Source organism: Protopterus annectens, chromosome 4.part1, assembly GCF_019279795.1.
Source record: "Protopterus annectens isolate FY-2018-M chromosome 4.part1, PAN1.0, whole genome shotgun sequence".
Classification (NCBI taxonomy): domain Eukaryota; kingdom Metazoa; phylum Chordata; order Ceratodontiformes; family Protopteridae; genus Protopterus; species Protopterus annectens.
The window spans coordinates 1,009,278,329-1,009,297,202 of record NC_056734.1 but is presented as its reverse complement, the minus strand read 5'-3'; the positions used below and the strand labels follow the sequence as shown (position 1 = coordinate 1,009,297,202).

Genomic DNA, 18,874 nt, shown 5'->3' with positions numbered 1-18,874 from the left:
CCTGTCAATCAGTGTTACATCCTGTTACAACATTTATGCTGTAATTCACGTTACCATTGTTGATGATTTTTTTTTTTTACTATGATAATTGCTATTTATCTACTTCTGACTTAACCTGCATTATGTCTCCGTACTTTCAATTTGCAGTTTATGACTCTTGACCTCAGTTGTACATCCTGTTACAACCTTTATGCTGTAATACACGTTACTATTGTTTATGTTTTTTTTACTAGGATAATTGCTATTTTTATTATAATATTTGATTTTTTTTTGTTGTTTGTACTAATATTTTTTTAAATGGATCGTGTCTTGGAGCTTATCTCCCCGGGCCTCTACTGAAAATGGACATATATCCAGTTAGACTAGCCCGGTCAACAAATGTAAAATAAATAAATAAATGTATTACATCAGACTTCCTCTTCAAGTTTATTAATAACTAGGTCCTTTCAGCCAAAAGTATCTAGTGTGTATTATGTGAGAAGGGTCAAGGGAATCCAGCCACAACCGTAGCGCAAATGCCTAGTACCTGCAGTTGCCACTAATATGAAATACCCGAGGCTTACGAACTAGAAATTCTTACTGAAAATCAGTAGGAACTAAAACAACAACCCTACAATTTACATGGGGAAACAAAACAGGAACGAGACAATGTACACAAAGTCTAGTGACGTGAGCAGGACCTGACAGTGACATCACAAAATGGGAGTATTTAACAAAGCGAGTGGCAACGTTTACATTTCGGTCCAAAGCAAGACCCTCGATGTAAACTTCCCGTAGTGTCCCTTATGCCCTCGCTGCACGTGTATACCACCAGTCACAAGATGGCAGCATCTCAAATAACATGAACCTTTGTTTTCCCTCCTTCGCTGACGGCACTCGTCGGTGGAAAGTGACGCTACAGTCTTCCGCCAGACATGTGAAGTAGTCTGCATCTAAATAAATAAATAATTTGGCATTTAAAAAAACAACAACGGTTTGCTTGGGATCCTAATGAGCTGATGTTCCATGGTGTGGAATCTCGAGCAATGGCAGTACGTGACAGTGGTACGGTTATTTTCTTGCATGACTCGCTTTTAGGAGCTTATCTTGTTTTCCTTTTCGTTTTTGAAGGCTTACATGATGAAAATGGGGTACTTCCAAAATATAATTAGCAGATGGAGGGGAAGTGGTTGCACTGTGATGGAGTGTGTCATCGTGAATAAGTTGTGAAACTCGATGCATTTCCGTGTTTGGCAGCAACTTAAAGTGTCATACTGCAAGGTTGCTATGTTTTATTATTGGCTAAATATGAAAATATTACGTATTCATTTCTAACTGTCATTACCAATTTGAGACTTTAGAGATCTGCTGTATAACTGACTTTCCTGTGTTTTTAAAATGTAGGTAGACTAGAATGCCGACACATAAAATGTCTCCTGCGGCATTGTAATTGAGAGTTAAAACTGCCAACTCAGTTACCGGCATTGATTATCTTCCCGTGTGCGTGCATACGTAGGTAATACCAATGTGTAGGTGATGTAGTGTATTGCAGTTACTGCAGGATGTTTTTGGATGTAGTTCGGTGAGGATGCTTGCTGTGCTTTTTTTCCCCTGCAGTTAATTGGTCGCTGTTTTCCATTAGTATTTGTTGCAGAAACGGACTATTTTTTCTTTTGCAAATACAGTGTAACACTAAGATATAGTGAGGCGACAGTGCATACATAATATCTTTTAAGGCACGTCTCAAATTAGAATGTGTGTCTCTTGATTACCTAGATCTGTAACCTGTGGCATTTTTCAGAGAGGGCTGGATGACAGTTAACAGACCTGGTTTCTCACTCCTGGCCTATGTTGGTGTTCAATTTCTGCGTTTTGTTTGCTATAATAAAATATAATTATATAATAGGAATAACTATCTTTTACAAGAACAATACGATTAGACAGTATATCTTGAAAAGACGGAGATATATATTGGGCTTATGCATTGCAGGAAGTCATATCGGTTAGCATTAATTATGAGCATCTGGAGAGCTATATGTGTGTGTGTGTGTGTGTGTATATGTATGTATATATATGTATGTGTGTGTGTATATATATATATATATATATATATATATATATATATATACACACACTTGACTTTTGTGCAGTATATAAACCTTGTAATTTTGAAGATTTGATAACTATTCCTTCACAGAACCAAGCATTCCTTTAGTACCCAGTTAAAGGAACTAAACCTTAAATCAGTGAGACTCTGGATACGTTTATGTACAGTTTTATATGATGGCATGCTTCCCCTTACAATTTTGCTTGCATTTGGGCACACTTTAAAGTCCCCCTAAAGATACTTCACTGCTATTCTTGCTTGTAGGGCTGATGCTACTACTCTTGTACAACTGGAGATGTAGAGTGAGGTGTGTGAATTTTCAGTATGACTGAAAAGGTGGGGGATTGGAAGGTTGTGTGTTTTGCTGGGACCAAATACGGTTGATATAATGAAATTAAATAACTGTGTTCCACTGTGTCCCCCCCACTCTGGGCTAGTAATCAAGGAGCCTGAATCCTAACCACTGGTACTGGAGATGGATGTTTACTTGGAGTACAAACGGATACACTCAGTTTCCAGATGCAGATCTCTCTGCATCAAGCACATTTTCCCTTAAGAGCACACAGGGTGCACACTCAGTCTAGGGGCTCTTTCCGTCTGCTGACCCCCAATAAAACTCCCCACTGGCTCAGCTTTAGAGTCGAATCTTTAGCCAAGGTTCCAAGCCAAGGCTTCCAGCACCTTCTCTGTGAAACCAGTGCCTTGTGTCCCTGCTCCAAGCAATTTGAGATTTGATTTGCACACACACACCCACACCTGGGAAAGGCTGGCACAGCTTCACTTGCTGTGTCCCCTTCTGCTCAGACTATAAGGTAATTATCACTGCTACCAGAACCCCTGCCAGCTACTTTAAGGCCTTTGCAAGGGTGCCCAATTATAATATTAATACAAATGGTAGTTTGACCAGCAGCAAGGCTTTCAGGAGTGGCCAGAGTTATCATCAATATACATATGTAGATACTCTCGAAACTTAAATATTTTTCTAAAAGGATCAGCTACAGTGAGAAGCTTAAATATATTTAATAATAAACGTACATGAAAATACAAAATATCCGTTTACAGTAAACACCAGAGTTTCAGCCACAGGAAATATTAAAAAGAACACCGATGGAAAGTTTCACACAGATGCAGAAAAATATTTAGCTACTCTTACTATCTATTCCTGATTGATTAAAAGAATTACTGTTCCCTAAGGAAATTACTTGCTACCGCAAGACAGGATGATGTGGACGAGGGTCTTTCTAGTCAGGTTTCCAAGAAAAGACTGCCCCTGAGACTTCAGTCTCCTCTAATATTAAAACATTATTTCGTACAGAATGACATCACGTACATCTGGTCATCTCACTCTGTTTTTCGCACTATCCCCCATCATTAGAAGCTGCCAGGATTTTAGCACCTACATGTCAATAATAAACACACAAGAGCATTGTTCAGATTTGGTGCTGCTCCTGGAAGTCATAAAACCATTTCAACACTTCTACTCCTACAGAGTTACTAAGCCGGGCTTCTTACAGACATTGAGTCTGGCGTCATTCAAAACTGTCAAATAACATCTTTATGGCTTAACCCATAAAGTAAGTTAATTTCAAAAATATTTTTTCAAAGTCAGGTGAATTAACATATTCTCTTCCAGTGTATGTTGTTACAGTGTATACATTTAAAGAGGTTATAATAATGCATGTACATTTCTTTTCTGTCCAGCAAGAAACACTGTTGATATATTTTAATACAAGCAACTTTACAAACACATTTTTAAATTCGAGCGTCTGTACAAATCAGTTTGATACACAAATGACATGTAATTCTTTACAAAATTCCAGCTAGCTATGCTGGCATATGTTGCACATCCATTGCCCTACTTCTCCTGGCATGGCTGGCAGTATCTCCTATTATCATACCAACAATTCTACCTAAAAGAAAATCCCTATTTTGGTTATAAAAGGGATCATCCTCTTCTTTTGGCTGTTCCCGTTAGGGGTTGCCACAGCGGATCATCTGTTTCCATTTCTTCCTGTCCTCTGCATCTTGCTCTGTCACACCAACCACCTGCATATCCTCTCTCACCACATCCATAAACCTTATCTTAGGCCTTCCTCTTTTCCTTTTACCTGGTAACTTCATCCTTAGCATCTTTTTCCCAATATACTCAGTATCCCTCCTCAGCACATGTCCAAACCAATGTAATCTTGCCTCTCTGGCTTTGTCTCCAAACCTTCCAACCTGGGCTGACCCTCTAATATACTTATTCCTAATCCTGTCCACCCTTGTCACACCCAGTGCAAACTCCTGCCTTTTTGTCAATGCCACTGTCTCCAACGCATATAACATAGCTGGTCTCACTACCCTCTTGTAGACCTTCCCTTTCACTCTTACTGGTACTAGTCTGTCACAAATCACTCCTGACAGTCTTTTCCACCCACTCCATCCTGTACTCTCTTCTTCACCTCTCTTCCACACACACAGTTACTCTGAACTATTGATCCCAAGTATTTAAATTCATCCACCTTCGCCACCTCTACTCCTTGCATCCTCACCGTTCCTCTATCCTCCCTCTCATTCACACATATATTATGTCTTAGTCCTGCTGACCTTCATTCCTCTTCTCTCTAGAGCACATCTCCATCTCTCCAGGGTCTCCTCCACCTGTTCCCTACTCTCACTACAGATCACAATGTCATCTGCAAACATCAGTAGTCCACGGGGACTCCTGTCTGATCTCGTCTGTCAACCTGTCCATCACCATTGCAGATAAGAAAGGGCTCGGAGCTGATCCTTGATGTAACCCCACCTCCACCTTAAATGCATCCGTCACTCCCACCGCAGACCTCGCCGATGTCACACTACCCCTCGTACATATCCTGTATCTCTCTTACATACTTCTCTGATACTCCCGACTTCCTCATACAATACCACAACTCCTCTCTAGGCACCCTGTCATATGCTTTCTCCAAGTCTACAAAAACACAGTGCACCTCCTTCTGACCTCTGTACTTCTCCATCAACACTCTCAGAGCAAATATCGCATCTGTAGTGCTCTTTTCTGGCATGAAACCATACTGCTGATCAGTAATCATCACGTCCCTCTGGTTATAAAAGGGATATTTAATTAAAAACATGTACCAATTCTTGGTTTTCTTGTTTGCAAGTACATCTTTTCCATGCTGCTGTTTCACTTAATTATGACTTCATAGATTACATTTCCCTGCTGCAGTCCTCATACCTCTCATCTGTATAGTTTTTTGCCTCATATTTTTGGTCTGTTAATCTTTAAAAATTGTTTATTTGACAAATCACTGGGATGATCTAAGGATTAAAGTCACTAAATAACAACATGCATTTAAGACTTCATATCCTACAGATAATGCATGTTAATATAAATTTGGTTATTCTCATTCTAAGTTTATAAGAGCAATATTTAAAATGTCTCCCTCTTTTGGTGCTTTTGTCCCCCCTCCTGTTATGTCAGGCTTTTCCAGATTTCTTGCACTAAGAGGTTGAAAGGTGTGGCTGTCCTATTTAATTTTGAATTCACAGATTGCTGTTTTGTGCCTTGGACCTTATGTACATTGCCCTGAGTTTTCTACATTTTAAATCTGTATTATTCACATAATTTAAATAAGTGATACAATGTTTTGATAAATTTGTCTGTTCTATCCAGCAAGCATTAATAACCATTTCATTACAGCTTTCTTTAGATAACTCTGTAAATAATTTGATTTACACATTTTAAATTGGATGGATTGTATTTGTACATTTTTTTTTCTTTTCCTTAGGTCTTTGTCTGTCCAGTACTTCTCATCTTCTCAGACCTTTTATCATAATCTCATTTTTCATTAGTCACATTAACTGACTAATCTCTTGTGTAAAGCCCTGGGAAGGAGGACGATAAATGTAAACTGGATTAAACTAGCTTTTATAGACTTCTCATCTGATCACTCTTGTGCTGTACAGAAAATTGTTGGAACATATTTGTAGCTTTAATTGCTCTTGTTAAGAGAATGAAATGCATGTTTTGCTAATATGTTTTCTTGATACAGTCTAAAGCATTATCTATTGTAGTTCTTAAATATTTTATGTCTTGTGCAAGTACTATTAATGGAAAATGTTTCCTGTGATATTTCCCTTCTAAGGTCAAGCTTCAAAGTTGGCCCTTTGTTCTTAATAAAATAAAATATCAGTTTTGGTTGAGGACTGTTTTTATTGACTCATGATCCTTTATAAACCTCACCGTCAGTTTATTTGAAAGGCTGTTGCCATGATTAACAAGTCATCGTAATACCTGGTCATGGTCTCCACCATCCTCTTAAGTCTGAGAAGATTTTTAGTCTGTATAGTACAAGAAAGGACAAAGAGCAATCCTGTATCCTTATATATTTTTAGTTCTAGCAAATTTGTGTGTTTAACCGTTTTTTCCCCCACTGATATTTTTATTTGTGTCTGTGTAGATTTTTGTAGAGCAAAGTATTACTGATTTGCACTGAAATGTTATTTTGTAATTGTTGACCATAAGGTAGGCTTCTTTACATTAGCATACTGCTTCAGGATCTGCCGAAACAGTTTTTGAAGCCAAAATGAAGTGTATTCTTTTACTACGTCATAAAATAGTAAGCATGTATGTCTTGTGCAAAGTTTAGGTATCCTAGGACATTACTAGGCTAATGTTCCTAGGGCCCTTACAAGCCTAAAGTACGACTGCTGTTCCCAAGAATATAAAGGCATTAAGCGGAGCAAAGTCAACAAATACTTCCCTTGTCCAAGAGGGACGCAGGTGAAACTCCTGGGGTGAATTTGTGGTTTCCCATCCAGTCATCCAAATTATGCTTAAATAGGGTCTGCTTCTCCTGAATTGGAACTTTGTTCAAGAGGAGAGGTAACCTCTGTGAAACACGTCTCTCTAGCAAGTTCTGCTGATGTCGTATACTAGGTTGAGTTCCTCAGAGTGAATGCATCTTACACTATTTGATTTACGAATGTGCAGCATTTCCATTAGAGCAGGATCTGAGATTGCCATTAGAGCAGGATCTGAGATTGCTTTATATGCAAGGCAGAGGTCATGTCTGAGTAGACTGTAAGACATGGAGTATGACAGCAATTTCAGTCTGTCAACATGTGACATATGCTGAAGATCCTGAATTTTTTTTTTTTAAGAAACCTTCTGAGGTCTTTCCAGTTGCTGCGGGTGCCTGGTAAGGTACATACCAAAGTTAGCATTGTATTACACTATTGGACTGATGAGTGAGGAGCACAGGGGCATTATAACCGTTTTTTGTTCTGGATGCAATGCCTTTACTTATGAGGTGGGCGATGTAGAAAGCTTTCCTTACCACTGTGGAGACGTGGAAAGGTTGCTGTCAACCTATGTGCCCAAATTTCTCACCACTGATTGTGCAGTTAGGTTGTTATTAATGTGGTAATCTGCAGGGATGTCGCCCTTGCTGAAGGAGATTATGATGACTTTTTTTTTTTTTTTTTTTTTTTTTTTTTGCATTGAGTTTTAGCCCATGACTTTGGCACTAATTGTTTGTCTAGTTCCTCTTGTAGGATGTTGACATTGTTTGGGGACTTATGATTGTACCCAGTTTGCAATCATCAACAGACTTTGTCAGCCATAGGGCTTTTGTCTTAGCCTGTAGATCTGAGAACTGGATTCCAAATGGTAGTGGCCGTAGCACCGATCCGTGTGGAACACCACTGGTTACTGGTCTGCTGGTGGAGGTAGTCACCTATTTTGACTGTGTGTGTTCTATCGGTGAGTCAGTTTGCAACCCACATGACAGTGTACAGGTTGATCTCCAGCTGGCTGAGTTTATCAATGATGCTTGAGTAGGGAACGGTGTCAAAGGCCTTGGCCAGGTCCAGGTAGGCCATATGCGTGGATTTATCTTCATCCAGGGCTTTGGTGACAGTCTCAAAGAAGTCCACCAGGTACAAGAGGCAGGATCTCCCTTTAACAAAGCCAGATTGGGTCAGGTTGACCATTTTGAGTCTTTGTTGATATGGAAAGAATAGTCATGGACTTTAACCTTGCAGATTAGGCTGGTCAGGTTTATGGGTCTGTAGTTCTCAGGGTCTGTGGAGGTGCCTCCTTTTATGTAACAGGATGACTGTTGCTGTTTACCATTCACCAGGTTAAAAGTGTTAGACTGTTGTTTAAAAGAGAGTACCCGGTGGTGCAGCTGGTTCCTGTTTTTAATCCATTTAGAATGTAGCCTGGTATATTATCAGGTCCCATAGAGGCTGTGTTTTTTAGCTTTGGAGAGAGCGTTTACCACCTTCTCTTTGGGGATACTAGATGGAGGGTAGGTATTAGGGATGCTTTGCGGGATATGTGGTGGGGACGGGGGGAAGTTTTCATTGAACCTGTCCAGCTAGCAGGTTAGCTGTTTCTGTGGGTTCATTGTATGCAATGCTGCGTCGTTCCAGGTTTTTCCTTTAAGGTTTCTGATATAGCTAAAGAAGACCTTATGTTTATGTTTATCCTTAGTGAAGGAGGCTAATTTGGATTCATAGTTAGCTTTAGAATTCTTTGAGGTGTCTTTATTTGTTTTGTTTAAGCCAAAGAGGGAAGTCTTCCAATTCAGAGACCATCTTAACTTGACTTAACACTGAATGTGTGATAAGAGACCTTGGGACCCAGATGGATAGTAATCTCTCCTTTGATAGTCACATTGCCACAGTAGTCAGGAAGTCCTTCTACGTGGCACACCTCATCATAAAAGGGTTCTCATCTAGGAAAAAAGAGGTCATTGTTCCCCTCTACTTGACACTCATTGTACCCATTATAGAGTACAATGCCCCTTTTGGAATGTACCTCACAAGACTTCTGCAGCAGCTGGAAAGGCCACAGAAGTACCTCACAAAGAGGATTACTGGCCTCAAAACAAATGGCCTACACTGACCGCCTCAAACTCCAGCTTTACTCCGTAGCATATCGCCTACTCTGAGGTGATCTCTGCCTAACATATAACACTATGCCAAACCCAGAGCTGTTGGACATGCTACACCTAAAGAAATCCCAATCCCTCCGAGCTACACGCTCTAGGGATCTAAACCTTGTCACCACAATAAACAGGACATGCTGGAGGGATAGATTCCTGTCCCAGAGACTTCCCATACTCTAGAACAGGCTAGCCATCTATGTCAAGCAAAGTTCTTCATTAGCACTCTTCAAGAAAATCTTGAGTGGATGGGAAATAGGAAATACACCCCGGGGATCACTTCTGTGTCTCTGCTCAACAATGGCACAGGAAAATAACTTTCTTGGGTGGCGTAGGCCAGGGAACCTTTTTGGCTAGGCTTACATAGGCCCTTGGGCCGATTACCTACCTATGAACCATTCCTTCCTGCTCTTGGACAGCAATTTCTTTCTTTTATTGTATAACCTGTCAATTGCAGATGTTCACCAGGCAGGCTCTTTGTTCACCAGGCAGGCTCTTGTTTTGATCCTATCAGGTACAGCTGAGTTAATACATTTGTACAGATGTTTATACAATGCATTGGTGTAAATCCCCAGAATAGGTGTCCATGCCATCAGTGAGGGCAGGGGCTATGAAGCTATTAATGCTGTCGCATATTGGGTTGTAATTGGTTTTGGAGAAGTTTTTTAGTGTAGTTGCTGCTGATGGGATGGGATCAGATGTTACTCTTACTTCTAAAGAGACTGATTTATGATCAGACCTCACTAGGGAGGGCCACACATGGGGTGGTGAAATGATCAGTCATGCTAATGAACACCAGGTCCAGAGTGTTTTGGCTCCTTGTGGTGAGGGTATCAACCAACTGGTCCAAGGCATTGGATTTGATGAAGTCCAAGAACCTTTGGGTAAATTTATACTTTGTACCAACACTTGCTTAGTGTATGTATGGGTAGTTAGTCACATAAAACCAGGGTGTTTGGTTGTATCTTGAGCAATTCAAATGTGCAGTTTGGGTATCCTGATTTATGGAGGTCATCCTATAGCTGGCAGTAACTTGGAGAGTGGTCTTACCTAGAGTCGATTGGACCTGGATTAGTTCAAGGGAATCCTTTTGTTTAACTGCTCTAGAGGTGTATTTGTTTTTGATGAATATTGATACTCTGCCTCTCTTAGTTTGTGGTCTGAAAGTGTGGAAGGCATTATAACCCGGTATGGCAGGGGTGCTTTCTGCGGCCTTAAACCAAGCCTCTGTGACTGCTCTGATATCAGTATCTTCTAAGGTGAAGGCTGCTTCCAGTGAGTGCAGTTTTAGTTTAGATTTCTAGTGTTTAGCAGCATAAACATGAGGTTGCTTTTTGAAGATATGTTTACCTTGGGAATTTTGTTGTGACATTGCCTAAGAAAGACGCTGTGGGAGAGGCAAGATTAGCCAGTAATCGAAATCCCAGAGATGACAGATGACCATCTTTCTATCTACCATGTTATTCTAAGGAGATCCACTACCCGTCAGCCTGGAATGACACCAGAAACTAAGCCAATTGTTTTTTGTTTATATTGTGGTATCATCTAGGTGAAGGTAGTATGCTGCTTAAGGCTAGGGATATACCTGCCTGAGACGAACATTCAGAGAGCTCAGTCCTGTGGCTCCTCATATAGTTCAGTGAGGTATGTCTCAAGTCATTCACACTAACATGAACTATGACTGAGTCATAACAGTACTTGTTGTGGAGAGACTTGAGTATGTGTATGGTATGGCAGATCCAGCACCCAGCAGACAGCTGATTGTAACCTTTTCCTTGTCCAGCCTGGTGATTAGGACATTTGTTTCTCTCACTATAAAGTTGCCTATGACAAAACCAAATTGGTTTAGATGTGCTTTGCCTTGGGGGCTTGTTTAGTGAGATGCTTGTAGTTTTATGTGTATTGAGTGCCGTAGATGCTGTATTAGGTGTAGCATGTTTGTGTTTCTGACGTCTCTGGTGTTTAAACTTCTGGTGAGTACTTCCACGTATGATGATGATTTATTTGTTGGGAGCGTGGTTTGTGCAGGAGGTGTAGTATGTGGGCTGACTACCTGTTCAGTGTTACTGTTCTATGCGTGAGAGAGCAAGGATTCCAAATTCTTAATGTATATGCATGTCTCACAAATTGAGCTTGAATGGTTTAGGAGTAATCTGTTGTCAGTGTACATTAGGCAATTTATTTTATTTAACATTTGTTTACCGGAGAAGTCTAACTGGGCTAGTTGCCCTTTTTTTCAGCAGAGGCCAAGGGAGAAACGCTCTGCATAAAACATCACATAAATACAAGCACACTATAACAGCACAAAATGTTACTGAAAAATAGCACAAGAGTATACAGATAATGATAAAGCTCCAACTTACAATTATACAGTATAACAGCACACAATTTTTATAGCTCATGATAAGCAATCTATAAAATGGAATTGCAACACTGCCTCCGGATAGCCATGTAGAAATGGAGGAGAACTGATTATCCATAATAGTAGGTGTAAATTTGATTACTTTAATGAGGAAGGATGTGGTTTAATTTTGGGCTTAATGCCGGGTTTATACTCTTGGGGCTCTTAAGGGGTGCAAGACTGTTAAAGATTAGGAGATTTCAGTTAAAGTGGCAAATGCTGAAGAAAGCCCAGCTGAGGTGCTCTCCAAGCAGCCAAGTGCAATTTAAGGAACTCCTCCGTTGGAGCATGGGCAGCTTCTAGGGGAAAATTAAATCTTCTTTAGCTTTTGCGTATGTAACCACCAATGGTTACCTTCACTGCGTGGTGCTGAGTGAAGGTGTGCTACTCACAAACGTATGCCTCTGTTCAGATGACTATAGTAGAGCAGTGGCTAATTGCCAAGCTCTGTGGAGCTGTGTTAAAACAAACCCCCCCCCCCCTTTTTTTTTTTTTTTTTTTTTTTAAAAAACGAGTTAAGCAATTTTCAAACAAGCTGGCCAATGGAAATGCTCAATACTGAGCCTTATTTCAATAATCTCCAACTCGGATGGGTCATTTGCTACACTCTTTTGGCACAAGGATGCAGGCGTCCTCTTAATGTAAGATGGCTGGTTTTAGTTCTCAGATAATGCCAATCAATCAAGATTCAGCAAATCTGAATCTAGCTTATGTTATAAAATGAACAAGTACTAGAAAATACAAAGTGCAAGAATAACAATCTGAAATAGCAAACCGTTGAAACAGCAAAATAGTTAAAACAGTTAAAAGTAGGCGTCAATTCAGTAATACAAAGTTTAAGAAGTGCAGTACAGTGAATAAAAATGCTTATTTTTCTGCAGATTGGTCTCTGTTCCACAGTATTTTAGATAACTGAATTTGTCATAAACATGCATTCATTGTAGAATGGTTAGAGATCGATTTGCAAATATCCGTTCACCATTATTCTAGGCACTGAATTTTAAAAATCATCTGGTGATACAATTGCTATAACATTTTAGAACATTATTAACCAAGACAGGACACTCCAGAGCTTCTGAAACTGTCCAGTGTGAGTTTGTAAGACAAGATTTTCATTTATATTATTTTTTACCTCTGATTTTTACTGTTTGTCTGAAAAAAAAAGAGAATAAATCATAGACGGGCAAACTCTAGCCATCCCAAGGGGCCTAGCTATAAAGTCACACAAACTGTAGAAAGGACACTCAAGCTTATCTGAAACCATCCATTACTGGTATGTGATTTATTGTGCAACTGCTTGCTAAAAGATTTATTCTGATTTATATTTTCTACCTCTGATTTTTACTGTTATAATGAGGTGCAGCTTGTGAGAGATGGCATTTACTGTGATTGGTACAGTAGATCAGAGTGATGACTTTATGAATTGCTTCCCTTGTGCTTAAATATTTAGTTAAATATTGTATGTGTGAGGAGAGAGACTGAAGCTGACAAGAGTGGTTAAGCTGTGGAAGTTCAAAGACAACTAGATAAGAACTGTATGCTTGCAGATGAAATAAGAAATGAAAACTGAGATTTAATAAGATTAATGGTGGTGAAGATCATTGTTTTGTAACAGTTGATAGAGCAGACTTTACTGAATTAGAAGTGAAAGATTTTTCAGATGTGGTCAGAAATGATGTACTGGTTATTGGAGATTTAAATTATTAGAGGAACTGATTGTAGAGAGGATAATGAACCTCGAATATTGTTATGCTTGCCAGGAGTAAAAATACATGATTTGAGCAGGGCCTTAGATTGCCTTAACATAAGGAAGAATGGTTCATAGGTTGGTACTAGGCTGTCGGCCCTAGGGCTTATACAAGCATAGCCATAAGAATTCCCTGGATATTTCTTCCCACAATATTTACTTCTCTGGACCCCTGTCTAGCAGTGTGACTGACAGGAAATTCACCCCGGGGATCATATCTCCTATCCAATCATCAAGGTTCCTTGTGAAGAGGCCCAATGAGGCTCTCTGCTTGACATGTATGGGCAGTCTATTCTAGAGTATGGGGAGTCTCTGGGTCAGGAACCTCTCCCTCCAGCATGTTTTGTTCATTGTGATGACGAGGTTTAGGTCCCTGGAGGGTGTGGCTCTGAGGGATTGAGATTTCTTTAAGTGGAGCATGTCTAACAGCTCGGGGTTTAACATGGCCTTGTATGTTAAGCAGAGATCGCCTCTGAGTAGATGATATGCCACAGAGTATAGCTGGAGTTTTTTTTTTTAGACGGTCAGCATATGGCATCTGCTTTTGGCCGTGATTCTTGTGAGGTATTTCTGTGGCCTTTCCAGCTGTTGCAGATGTCTTGTGAGGTACATACCAAACTGGGCATTATACTCTATAATGGGTCTAATGAGGGATGAGTACAGTGGGACAGTGACCTCCTTTTTTTCTGGATGAAAAAGCCCTTGGTGATGAGGTGTGCCACATAGAAGGATTTCCTGACTGTTGTGGCAGTGTGATTATCGAAAGTGAGACCACTGTCCACCTGTGTCCCTAAGTCTCTCAGCACACTTTAGATGTTTAGTGTACTGCCACCTATGTGGTAATTCATGAGTACATGTTTTTTTCCAAAGTGCATAACTCTACATTTCTTGGCATTAAGCTTGAGCCCATGGCTCTGGTACCAGGCATCTGTTTCTGTAAGGCCCTTTTGTAGTATATCCACATCATTTGGGGATTCAATAATGGCTCCCAGTTTGCAGTCATCTGCGAACTTTGTTAGCCAGAGTCCCTTAGTGTTGGCCTGTACTTCAGGGAAGTAGATGCCAAACAAGAGTGGTCCCAGGACTGAACCCTGAGGTACTCCACTTGTCACTTGTCTGGAGCTGGATATGGAGTCTGCTACTTTTACAGTCTGGGTTCTGTCAGTAAGGCAGTTGGCAACCCATCGAGTGACGTAGGGATTTATGCCCAACTTAGTAAGTTTATCTATGATTCCAGAGTGGGGGATAGTGTCGAAGGCCTTGGCGAGGTCCAGAGAGGCTGTGTGGACCGCCTTACCCTAGTTCACAGCTCTGGAGACTGATTCAAAGAAGTCAGTCAGATTCAGGAGACAAGATCGGCTCTTCACAAACCCAAACTGGGTGGGGTCCAGTGTTTGGAGGTTGCTAGTGTCTTTGTTTATAAGTTCCATGCCCTTGCAGATCAGGCTTGTCAGACTGATGGGACGGTAGTTCCCGGGATCCAAGGCAGACCCCTCCCCCTTGTGGAGTGGGATAACTGTAGCTGTGCGCCACTCAGTGGGCACGAAGCCTGAGGCGAGGCTATGATTAAACATGACACTTAGGTGAGGTGCCAGTTCATTTTGTAGTTCATGTAGTACACATCCTGGGATGTCATCTGGTCCCATGGATGCTGTATTCTTAGCGTTGGAGAGTGCTGTTTCTACCTGTGTGGCTGTGATTACTGGAATTTGGCAATCTTTTGGTATTGAGATGGGCCCTTTAGGGGGCGAGAGGAGGGTGAAGTTGGCACTAAATCGATCTGCCAGGATATTGGCAATATCCTTGGGATCAGTATTTTTAATGCCATTCTGTTGTAGCTCAGAGCAAATCTGAGCATTGCCATTTAGATTCTTGACATAACTATAGAATGCTTTGTGGTTGTCTTTGGAGTCTTTGGCAATTTTATTGTCGTAACTAGCTTTTTGAGGATTTTATGAGGGATCTCAGCTTCTTACTGAGGCTGGTGAGGGAGTTTTTTTGCATCCTGGGATTTTCCTCTTTTCTGCAACAGTTTCTTCCTTCTGTTGTATAGTTTGTTTATAGCAGGGGACCACCAGATTGGCTTCCTTTTTTTGGAGAAGAGTATCTTGGTTCTATTTGGGATGGCACGATTCATGCACGTGTGGATGTGCTCGTACAGTGCCTCAGTGCAGGATTCTGCAGTTGAACTTTCAGATCCCGTCTGCATGGGTGTCATGAAGTTTGTCACTTCTGACTTCAGTAGCATGAAGTTGGCTTTGGAGAAGTTTTTTAAGGAGGTTTCTTTACTGGGAGGTGGGGATGGGATGTGGATGTCAAGGGTGATTTGCTTTATGGTCAGACCTGACCAGTGAGGGAGTGACCACTTGTGTGGAGCATCTATCTCCCATGTTGGTAATGACCAGGTCTTAAGATATTGGAGCCCCTGGTGGGACAATGGATTAGTTGATCCAGGGCATTGGAATTTATGAATTCCAAGAACCGTTGGGAAAAGGAGTTGGTACCCGAGTAGTTTTTCCAGTTAATGGCAGGGTAGTTGAAATCATCCAGTATTAGGGTGTTTTGTTGTATGTTTAGAAAGGTGTAGTGAGAATCTTGGGGCATGGTGGGGGATCTGTAGCAAGCTACAATTTGGATTGCAGTCTTACCTAGTGTTAGTTGCACCTGGAGAATTTCAGATGCATTGTGTTAGGCAACTAGCCTGGAGGTGTGAATATCCTTGGTGAATATGGACACTCCTCTACCTTTAGTGTTTCGGTCTTGGTTTTGTGGCCGAAAAGTGTTAAGAGTTGTAGTCTAGTATTGCAGGGGTGCTCTCTGGAGCCTTGAACCAGGTCTCAGTTACTGCACAGATATCGATGTTCTCCATTTTTAGAAGTGCCTGGAGAGAGTGCATTTTGAGGTTTAGACTTCTAGCATTGAGTAGCATTACCTTCAGATTTTGCATGCTTGTATCTGTTACGGTGGTGGTTTTATCCTTTGAACCTTGCCTAAAAAGGGCACTGTAGGGAAGGCAAGAGCTTTAGCCAGTAACCTGAATCCCAGGGGTGTCGGGTGCAGACCATCTCTGGCAAAGCATCGTGGTTTGTCGATCATGTCTTACCAGGCAGACAAATACTGGATCCCCTATGAATGACACCAGAAGCTTAGCTAATTGTTGAAGTCAATCATTTTGTCCTTATACTGTGGTATCATTCTGGGCGAAGGCAAGATGCTACTCGGGGGCTAGGGTCATACCTGCCTGGGTCACATGATCCAAGAGCTCTTCCATGTCTCTTCATGTAGTCCAGGGAGGTACGTCTCAAGTCATTCACTCCAGCATGGACATTGACAGAGTTGTATTTGTACTTGTTGTGGAGTGACTTCAGTGCATGTGTTATGTGGCGGATCCTGGCACCTGACAGGCAGCTGACTGTAATTTTCTCCTTGTTCAGCCTGGTGAGTGGGACATCAGCGTGCCTCACTGTAAAGTCACCTATGACTAAAGTGTTGGGTACATTGTCTTGCCTTAGGGGCTGTTGTTGGGTATGTGTCACTTTGGTTGTGACTGGTATTTGTTTGCGTTTCAGCTTTGGAGGTCCTTGTTGCTTGGGCAGGTTAATGTTGAGGGCCTCCGCATATTAGTGTTGCTGGAGCTGTTTTTATTCATGTTGTTACAAACTTTTTCATCTTTAAGGACTATAACTGTTAGTGGGAGCTTACTGCCCTCTTAGCATCGTTTGTACATATAAAAGCGAGAGGTCAGTGTGAATGATAATATTTTGTGGTAAATATCTTTATGAAAAGTATGTTCCATTTTTTAAAAAGGGGAAATACGTGTACCCAAAAATTAGGCTTGGGTGTTCTACATGTTTAGAAAGGATGGATTCCTCTTCTCAAGACAAGGGAAGAGGATTTTTGCAGTGGTTGTATTACAATATTTGATTAACATAGGACAACATTTTTGCCAAGTCAGAAATATAAAGGCTCGTAGATAGCAGTAATCACCAGCATAGATGCAACATTTTGAGGTAAAAAAAAAAGTGTGTGTGTGTATATGTGTGTGTGTATATTTGTATATATGTATATGTATGTGTGTGTATATGTGTGTGTATATGTGTGTGTGTATGTGTGTGTGTGTGTGTGTGTGTGTGTGTGTATATGTATATGTGTATATATATATATATATATATATATATATATATATATATATATCTATGTATACAATAAATGGAAACTAGATTGAACTTTAACTTTGAAATCCTGAAGTAAATTGGACAAACACTGTAAGAACAGATCAATAAAAAACTGAATAAAATGTATGCAAAGCTATATAGAGCATAGTAGGGAACTATTTGACACAAGTTTATAGTAGGAGTCAAGACAGACTGATTAAACTGTAGATTCTAAAATATATTCTCAAACTGAACAGAATTTAGAAATTGTCACTTTTGTGTTGGTACCTGAATAAACGAGTCTTTGTGGGTTTTGTTGAAGCAGCTTTAGTCTATGCAAATGCATTACTGTAAAGTTTATTTGACTATGACTACGCAATGTATGTACAAAACTAACTGCTGTGATCATACATGCTTATACACTGGCTGCTTCTTCAAAATGGCACTAGAGATTGCACATGTCTGGAATTTATATGTGCATGCACAGCCTTGTATGCTTCTTAAAGACATAGCGCGCACACAGTACACTCTCTTATCTACAGGTATATTTACAAAATGTTATGAAAAACAGTTTGGCTCCACAAAGGGGGTAATATATTGTCCTAGCAGGACCCAGGTAATTTTAGATAGTTAATTTTATATTTAGGTTATATTGAAACAGGACTACACAAACTAGTCCCAAACCACAGGGAGGAGACAGAGTTAATAATAATGACCTGAGAGCACTTCACCATAAACTTGCAGTGCCGTTCTATCTTTTATCACTAGGCCATGTAAGTATGGGGAGATTCCTCAAGATTAGATACCTGCATTTGTTATACTCCTGTTAAGGGAAAGGGGAAGTAGGACAAACCCAGAGCCTTTGAAGAATCATAAGTTTACTTCTTGTTGCAGAAAAATAATGAAGGTTATTTTAATTATTCTCAGATCTGGGAAGGTTTTGGACTTGAAACCAATGTATTGGTATGCATATGTTAAACTGATGATACCACATGTAACATGTTCTATAATAGCTGTAAAAGAAAATTGTGCTGTGTTGTAATTTTTTTTTATATAGGCTTAATTCAGCCTTTTGATAGAGTAATACACAAACGGTGATCAAGAAATTAGAACAACTTCATATTATTGTAATCTTGATAAGATGGGTAGGTATGCCTTACAATATTATAATACAGCAACTGGTGAATTTCTAGGTTGCAGTCAGGGTGTACCACAGGGCTATGTCCTAGGCCAATACTTGTTTAAGTTGTATCGTTCAGACCTTTTTCATGTGAGATGTTCTGCATGCAGATGACTTGAAATGGAAAAATTGATTACGTCTGTTACATTTCTGCAAAAGAAGTTGACCACTGGGACACAAAGTTATCAGCATAGTTTTTGGGGAGACCTAGATCGAAAGGTGAATATTTATTCTACAATGAATGCTCATTATTATTCAAACACGTGCATGCTGATTGGACAGCCCAACCAGCGTTCCTGTTGTAAAAGTACCACTGAGCGGCCAGACTATCTGTTGGCATATGCTGAGGGGCAGAATAAATGTACAAG

General features: G+C 40.3%; 1 protein-coding gene across 1 annotated transcript in view; it reads left to right on the top strand.

Moving 5' to 3' along the window:
* Nucleotides 1-710: 710 nt before the first annotated feature.
* SENP5 (SUMO specific peptidase 5) overlaps nt 711-18,874 on the top strand; it is a 1,029,054-nt gene continuing 1,010,890 nt past the window's right edge. Inside the window, exon 1 of the mRNA XM_044070892.1 lies at nt 711-1,044. The gene's annotated coding sequence lies outside the window, so the exon portion shown is untranslated. The remainder of the gene's footprint in view (nt 1,045-18,874) is intronic.